Raw genomic sequence first — 8759 nt, forward strand, 5'->3', positions numbered from 1 at the left:
CAACGTAAGTCAGGTCATTTCGCACAGCATTCTAGGTATATCCTGACAGCTGTTCTTTTACCGAAATATATGTCTTAGAACTTGCATGATGAAACGAAAGTGACCCGGTCAACCTGTGCGCACAGGGGCTCGGTTTAGAATTACACGTCAACATAAATATGTATAGTATAACTCTGCAGTAGCATGATTAATACAACAACAGCAAAATTAAAAAATACTAAAAAAGAAAACTAACCTGAAAATCTAATTAAATATGAACTTGCATTGCTAAGTGTCTCGGTGAATGAATGTCATTATTTTAATAAGTTAAATGATATAAAATTTATGATAAACTTATGCTGTATTTTTTTCGACATTGTCTTTTTATTTTGATACGTTAACCTTTTGAAATTTCTGTTATGTACATGTAACACAGAACTGTCCAAATTCATATGTAAACGAAGGGACAGGCTGATACTGAATACTGTGGGGTTTTTTGTTGAACAAGGAAAATAAGATGACACTTACCTCTTCAACTTTTCCTTTTTACCTTTGTGTATTTTTATGTCCGATTTGTAATGTGCTGTATGTGCTCGCAATTTTAATAGGGTGCTCAGCTAAGGTTCAATTAAAATTTAAACACGATGTGTGGATAATAAAGTAAGAATAGCATCAGTGAACTGTCAGGGCCTGTGTATGAAATAAAAAGACTAGATGTATTGAGCTATCTTAAAACACATTACACCAACTTTAATATAATTAATTGGTCTTCCAGATACATATTTTACAAGTCACAAAGAAAAAGCTATAGAAACAAAGTGGGGGTCTAAATGTTTGTTTAATTCCTTTCAATCGAATGTCCGTGGAGTTTGCATTATGATAAACAATAACTTTGAGTTTGAAAATCATGATAAGTAAGATGACAATGTAGCAAATATGTTAACTGTCGATATAACCATTGAAAAAAGAAGAATTACACTTGTAAATATCTATGGTCAAAATAATGATAAACTAGATTTCTATGAAAATGTAAGCAAAAAGATCAAAGATTTTAACAATGCAGAATGTATCATATGTGTTGACTTTAATCTTGTTCTTAATCCTGCAATAGACACACACAACTACAGAAACATTAATAATCAAAGAGCTAGAGATAAGGTTGCAGATCTTATGGAAGAATTTACCCTTGTCGATTGCTTTAGAATAAATCACCCATATTATAAGCGCTATACATGGAGAAAGCGAAATCCTTTTAAACAAGCTAGACTATACTTTTTCCTTATATCTGATAACCTCGTGAACTAAGTAGAACAAACACGCATACAGACAGGATACAGAACAGACCATTCATTATTAACATTAGAATTAAATATACATGAATTTGAAAAAGACCGTGGATTATGTAAATGTAACAATAGTTTATTATGTGATACTCAATATGTGGCCAAGGTAAAGCAACAACTTAATGATATTAAATAGCAATATGCATCACCAAAACACAATGAAAACCTGAATAATATTTCTGGAAAAAAAAATTGACTTGAAAATAAGTGATCAACTCTTTTTAGAAACCATGCTTATAGAGATTAGGGGACTATATATATCATATGCATCAAAAAAAAAAATAATATATAAATAGATTAGAAAGTAAACTAAAAGAGGAGATTGATCAAATTGAAAACAGTAATACATAACTAGAAGACACACTTGCTTTAGAAAACAAAACAAAATGAAGTAAAAGATATTAGAAAAGAAAAATTAAAAGGACACATGATCAGATCAAGAGAAAAATGGATAGAGGAGGGAGAAAAGATAAGTAATTTGTTCTGCAGTCTAGAATAAAAACAAACTATATAAATTAAACTATTTTCAGAATTGAAAAAAATAATGGTGAACTTATCACAAAACAGAACGAAATGTTGAAAGAGATAGAAATGTTCTACAAAGATTTTTATTCAAATCACTTTGAAAGCGTTGCAGATGTTGACCTAAACGTAAATATCGAAGGTGATTTGAAAGAAAAAGAATTATTATTTGCACAGAAAAACATGAAAAACAATAAATCACTAGGTTCAGACGGCTATGCTGCAGAATTTTATAAAAATAAATGGCAAGATCTAAAATATTTTATTATAAGATCTTTAAATCAAGGGTACAAAAATGGGCAGTTATCTATTCCACCAAAAACAAGGTGTCATAATATGTCTTCCATAAGGTAATAAACCAGGACAATATTTAAGAATTGGAGACCTTATTACTCTTCTGAACAAAGCTTACAAATTAGCATCTGCATGTATTGCAAATAGATTGAAATCAGTTTTAGACTCTGTAAATTTCTTAAACACAAACAGGTTTTTTAAGTGGGAGATACATTTGGGAAAATACAAGGTTAATAAATGATATAATGAACTATACAGAGCAACATAATATACCTGGACAACTTATTTTTATTGATTTTGAAAAGGCTTTCGACTCTGTGTCATGGGACTATCTTGCATAAGTATTAAGTTTTTTTCAATTTTGGAAATAGTAAAAAGAAATGGATACAGGTTTTTAATACAAATACTCGGCTATCATATAGAATGTTTTTTTATCCAACTTCGTAGACATAAAAAGGGGGTGCAGACAAGGGGATCCAGTATCATCTTACTTATTTCTTTTGATAGCTGAAATATTAGCTATCATGGTAAAAAATAATAAAAACTTTAAGGACATAAACATAAATAACATAGATCACAGGCTCTCACAGTTCGGTAATGACACATCCTATATTTTAAATGGCACAAAATCTTCATTCATAGAGGCTACAAACATGTTAGATAAATATGCTAAAATATCAGGGCTAAAAGTGAATACTGAAAAAACAAATGTTATTTGGAAAGGAAGCAAAAAAAATAGTACTTATGTATACCATTACAGGTGGAAACTAAAATGGAGAACAAACAAATTTACCTTGCTTGAGATTGATTTCTCTGTCAACTTAGAAGACATTGTACTGTAATTTCAACAAAACTATTGGTAGTATAGATGGCAAGTTACATCAATGGTCAAGAAGAATTTTAACACCTTTAGGGAGAATAACTGTTCTAAAATATCTTTATCATTGCAAAAATGAATCACCTGTTTATATCTCTCCCTACTCTAAGTAAAAACATAATTCAATCATTGAACAACATTTTTTACAATTTTATCTGGCAATCACCAATTGATAGAATAAAACGCTCAACAATTGTTCAAGACTATAGTGAGGGTGGAGTCAAAATGATTGACTTAGATAAGTTTATACATTGTATATGGACTTAAAACTACATGGATTAGGAGAATACTTCAATGACAATGAATGGCTAAACTTGTTTGGGGAAATTGGTAAACCTAAAAAAATGGAGAAATAGGAATTGAATACATTAAAAGTATTCATACAGAAAATCAATTTTTGAAAGATGTTTTTGAAGCATGGACCAAAGTGGAAGAAATGACAATTATTAAAAATTTTGATGATCTATTCAAATCGCCAATATGGTACAAAAACAAATTAAGATTAAAAATGACCACTTTTTCTATAATGAATGCAAGGCATATATTCTCTCATAATCTGTTATGAAATGGACGTTTTGGAAATATTGTTGTTGTGATCAATGGAAATATAAAATCGATATTCGTAATCAAGCTTTACTTTCATTTTGTTATTATCATTATTTCTGTTATAACAAACGTGTGATCAGCCATTTACAGTCAAACATTTTATGATTGAATGCGCTGATTTCAAACAAAAAAGTAACAGATTATATAATGAATCGTGTGTGAAAAGTTTATTTGATATTTGATACCGTTTCTGTTCAATCAATATGTGATTATTTACACTCAATTGATCTTTATAATAAAATTTGATATGATTTACAACCAATCCGTTCTCTGTTGATACATTTTTACATTTGTTTGTTGTCGGTGGGCTGTGAAACAACACAAAAACAAAGTAAAACATTAAAACAGTAGAATAGCAATGAGTTTGAAAAAAGGCTAGACTGACAGTAATACGAACATACAATGTAGCATACTGCTAACAATTGTAAATTAATTATTGAGACTGTGCACTCAACAGCTTCATTGTCCAGTTTGATATACTTGCAATGTACGATAAACAGCTTCATTAGTTTCCACGAAGACAGTCTGTAGATTGAAGCCGGTATAACATCGAGAAATGAAGTTTGATTTTTGAGAGTTTTATTGGTTTGCCAATCGTAATTCATAAAGTTTTGAATTGCCAAGAAACGCTCTTTCTTTTTGTCCCCTAATTTTTAATGAATATGGATCTTTGTAAAGTATCAAAAACGTACCCCTCCAGGACAAAGTCGGAATCAGATATGAAATAACAACAAGAGGAACGAACTATGTATACATGCATAAATTACAATGAAAGGACACAACTTTCAAAACACAAATATGATAGAGTACGAGTTTCGTGCAAAAGTAATATAAACGTTTCAGATCTTTGGACTCCAACTTTTTGCCACCAATTGCCAGTGTTTGAAATGAACATATTAGTTTGGTAATACATGGGTGATCTCAGAATCAGGCATCGTAATTTGATCGTTGTTTTTGTAGACGACGTTAATTATGAATTTGATAATGAATATGAACAACAAAAATCGACAATTTTGAATGGCTATCATACTGATAACATTATTAAAAATGTTGGCATATGTATTTGAAAGGCCTCAAGATGTGCAGCCAAGTCGAAATACTTTCCAAACCAACCATATTTATAGTACTGTTAGTCAGCAAAACATTCAAAATGTCTTTAACACGTCGTCGACGGTTTCTTCATTGCTATGCAGTAAACATTTTACTTAATTGTCCGTACTGTAGGGAAACATTAAATTTTTTGCCTGAGGTTAATCTTGTTTTATGAAGAAGCCGAAAAAAAATATATGAATCAAAAACAATAACACAATAGAAGAGATGCTCAGGTTGACGCCCCATGGTTGTCGTCTGCTTCCGTCATTCGGAACTAAGTTGTGGTGGCACTTGCGAATTTTTCTAGAGAGGCTCCAAATAAGGGAAAGATGATCGGGGAACCTTGAGCGCGTGAGGGCGACATGCTGTTTTATTGCCCCGTCATTTGACCAGTATCATCCATTTAGACACGCTGTAATGTCGATGAGGCAGAGTAATATATGTGGTTAAGTAGGTCTACTGAAGACATCAATGTTTACACAGCACAGTGAGAAGTGAGCATGCTTTTCCCGATTCTCCCCACTCAGCCACGATTACATATAATAAATACATTTATACAACAGTGAGGTTTTTTTCCGAAGTATGCTTCAGGACAACTTTGGTTCATATTCCTTCATTTGTACGGAAGGACAAAGTTGTCAAAGATTTACCTCCGTTTCCCTATTGGACTCCTCTGTCCTAAGAAAGCACAACATCCGTTTCTGATCATGAATCACTCTGACCGAAGGAAGATCCAGATGAACGGACCTTGCATGGTTGGGCCTTTTAGGCACCGAATTCCATCAAAGCTCCAAAACTTTGAATTCTCAAATCATCTTTATTATTTTTTTAAAAGACTGTAATGATACTTTTATTGGCGTGTTTCCAGTTATGAAAGTTTTGGTTACAAGTTAAAAGCTGGATGTATTATTTTAATTTGAATATTTAGACAATTTTGTTCAGATTTTGCATAATCTCTTCCATCATAGAGCACATTTTTGAACAAATTGTTCATTGTCCTAACGATGATCGCGAAAACATAATTCGCAAAATGATATGTCTATTGTAAATATAAGCCGCGATAACAATCTTCATAGCCGTTATGTAGTCATTAAATAGCGCGCATGTGGTTGTGACGATTTATATAAGTAATGATGTTTGAAAATAGGTTATATCATACATATGATATACTTACTTATTATGGGTCAATATGCAGTCAGAAAGCCTATTCATTTGACTATTTAACATTTAATACGCCGAGTGGCAAGTCTATTTGGTAAAACACCGCTAAGATTGAGTTCCTCCAAATGTCTACATCGCAAAATTAAAAACCGTGTAAACTTAACTTTCTAATCTTTGGTCAAATTCGCGAAAATTTTAGTCCGCGTAAATAACCCGTTATGCGGTATTAGTTAGATTCAAGCATGTGATCTATAGTTTACGGATCTTCTTTTTTCCTCTTATTTATTTGATTTCTATGATCCCTGTAATAGAAGGAGTCCTTGAACATAAACAGAGATGTTTATATTGAGATAGAGTACCAGGAAATAAATAAATATAGAACTTAGCTATATCTGTCTCGACGACAGACAACAAATAATCATAAGATACATCAAGGAGATGTGGGAGAGTATATGACATATAAAACTATTGCATGTACGAGATTAAGAAAATCCATTATCTAAAACTGAACGAAAGTATTGTGATCCGTTTTTTGTTAAGAAAACATCTAATTATAGGACTATGTACTTTGCGCGCATGCCAATGGTATAAAATGTTGCCTATCCGTATCAGGCGACATTTTTAATGATTTTAAGGATTGAAACTTCCTCGGTCGGTGTCATGGAGTGACGAATCTAGTTGATCTTGAAACACATTCAACGTAAATTGCTTCCAGTTTGTTGTCTCGAAATCAGCTCAATTCATCACGTCATGAACTCGTCTGAAGCAAGAATAAATTCTCAAATTTCAATTAACATGCGTTTTTGAATAGTTAGAACTTGTGAAATCTAATAGAGTCTGTCGCTGATACTGGTGGAGCTTGTGCAAGTCTACGTGATGACGTTATGTAAACAATGTAATCATTCACTGGAGGGTCACCATACAGCGGTGTAGTGTAAACTGATATTTCAATATAGCAATATTATGGTATAATACAATATGATAACATATAATAAATGTCAAATTTGATTGTATTTGATTGATTCATCAGTTTGAAAAAAATCGTCTTGCTTGATATACCATTTCTTTACACCACAGAGGTCCTGCATTGTTTTCCTTTTCTTTGTTCGCTTTTCAACACTACATTACTTAAATAGCTCAAAGCATAACAAAACATTATACTTTTGTATTTTTTTCTACCGTTTGTCCAAATTTCATCATTTATTTCTGTAAATGTCCATATAAACCTTTCCGTAACGTCATATAGAGAAGGGAATTAGTGTAAGCTTCCAGCTTGTTTTTTAAATCGTCATAATATACTTCTTAAAATGTTCGATCTATAAATGGTGGAGATGACTTTTTTTAACCAACACGTCAGAAAGTTTAATACTTTTAAAATGTTGAGTCAGAGGCCCTACATGGTTTACTATTGGATTAAAGGGGTTTGGTGGGGAATTAAGAGTTGGAACATTTAGTGAAAATATATGTGCTGATGATAATTTAGCTGACCTTATGATAATGTCATTCTAGTGCAATCGTCTGTTTGTGTTTCGTCTCTTGATAACGTGTCGTCACGAGCTGTCGTCACGTGCTGACCTTGGAAGGTCGACACGTTCGATAAAAGAGACACAGATTTTGAATAAACAATACACATTAAAATGCCAACACATAAATAATAATTTAGATACGGACCACGGCTGTAAACTGAGTCATGACTAATAACCAGTTCTCAATAGTCGCACCTTGTTTAAAACTGTGCAGGCAGACCGGAACCAAAAAATTAGACGGGTGCACTGATTGAGCCACCTGATCACCAGTAGGCATCAGGGATAACACCCGACCCACCCCCTACATTTACTACACTTTCCCTACTTTTTTCAAAACCTTGATCCCTGAACACAGCCGTATTTACAATCCAGTTTTCCGATCCCTTTGCCAAACTTACACCAAGTGCTTGGAGCAATGGTTGAAGAGAGAAAATGCATCTGACCCATGACCAGATCGTGATCCGACTTTGAGACTCCAACCTCTCTACGGACGCTTTAACCAATTGAGTTATCTGGTCACGGGTCCGACTCAGTCCTGCTGAACATCTTTCTTCTTTTGGAAAATGTTGGTCCTAAAAGACAACACTATTTGCAACCCAGGTTCGGGTATCCCTTTGTTTGTCTAAGCATTGTTTAGTCAAAGGAACCACGCTTACAGAAAAGGGAAAACTCAACAGGGCCATATCTGGATTTGAACCTGCGACCTCCAAGCTGTAAAAGAATGCTCAAACCATTTGAGTTATATCTGTTCACCGTGAAGCACCCGGCCCAGTTCCACTGCGCAATTACCCACCAATTAAGTATGTATATCCCTTCTCCCTCACATTGACAGAAGTATTAAACGTATCATAACAATATAATCCGTGACATAGGTAATTAGGTAAAACAAAAACGTTTTTAATTGAACTTTTATAATTATTATACGAACCACAAAAAAAGTCAGGAGATAAGGAGGATGATATGCTGAAATAGACTCAAAGCATATTATTTTGTTTCGCCATCATTTTGATTCGAAAAAAAGGAAATATGTATGTACAGGTATTTTATTATGTCTCGACCATAAATGAATTTATACGTGTCATATACTTATTGTAATGTTACGAACGGTCCTATCTTGTCTCGAGACAGGCTCAGACCGGCTGCGTAATGCCACTGCCCATGAGACACGCTTAGACCCCTTCTATCCTCCCCTAGATAGTACTTAATGCTAAAGGGTACATTGCCCGTACGTACGTAACTCTTTATCAACTGCAACGGCTTCTGTGATTAAAGATATCTGTGGTATATGAGGATCGCACTCACCCTATCTGTCTGATGACAAGAGATTGGGTCAAAGTTTAACACAACCGAGATCATATA

Source organism: Mizuhopecten yessoensis, unplaced genomic scaffold, assembly GCF_002113885.1.
Source record: "Mizuhopecten yessoensis strain PY_sf001 unplaced genomic scaffold, ASM211388v2 scaffold10565, whole genome shotgun sequence".
Taxonomy (NCBI): Eukaryota; Metazoa; Mollusca; class Bivalvia; order Pectinida; family Pectinidae; genus Mizuhopecten; species Mizuhopecten yessoensis.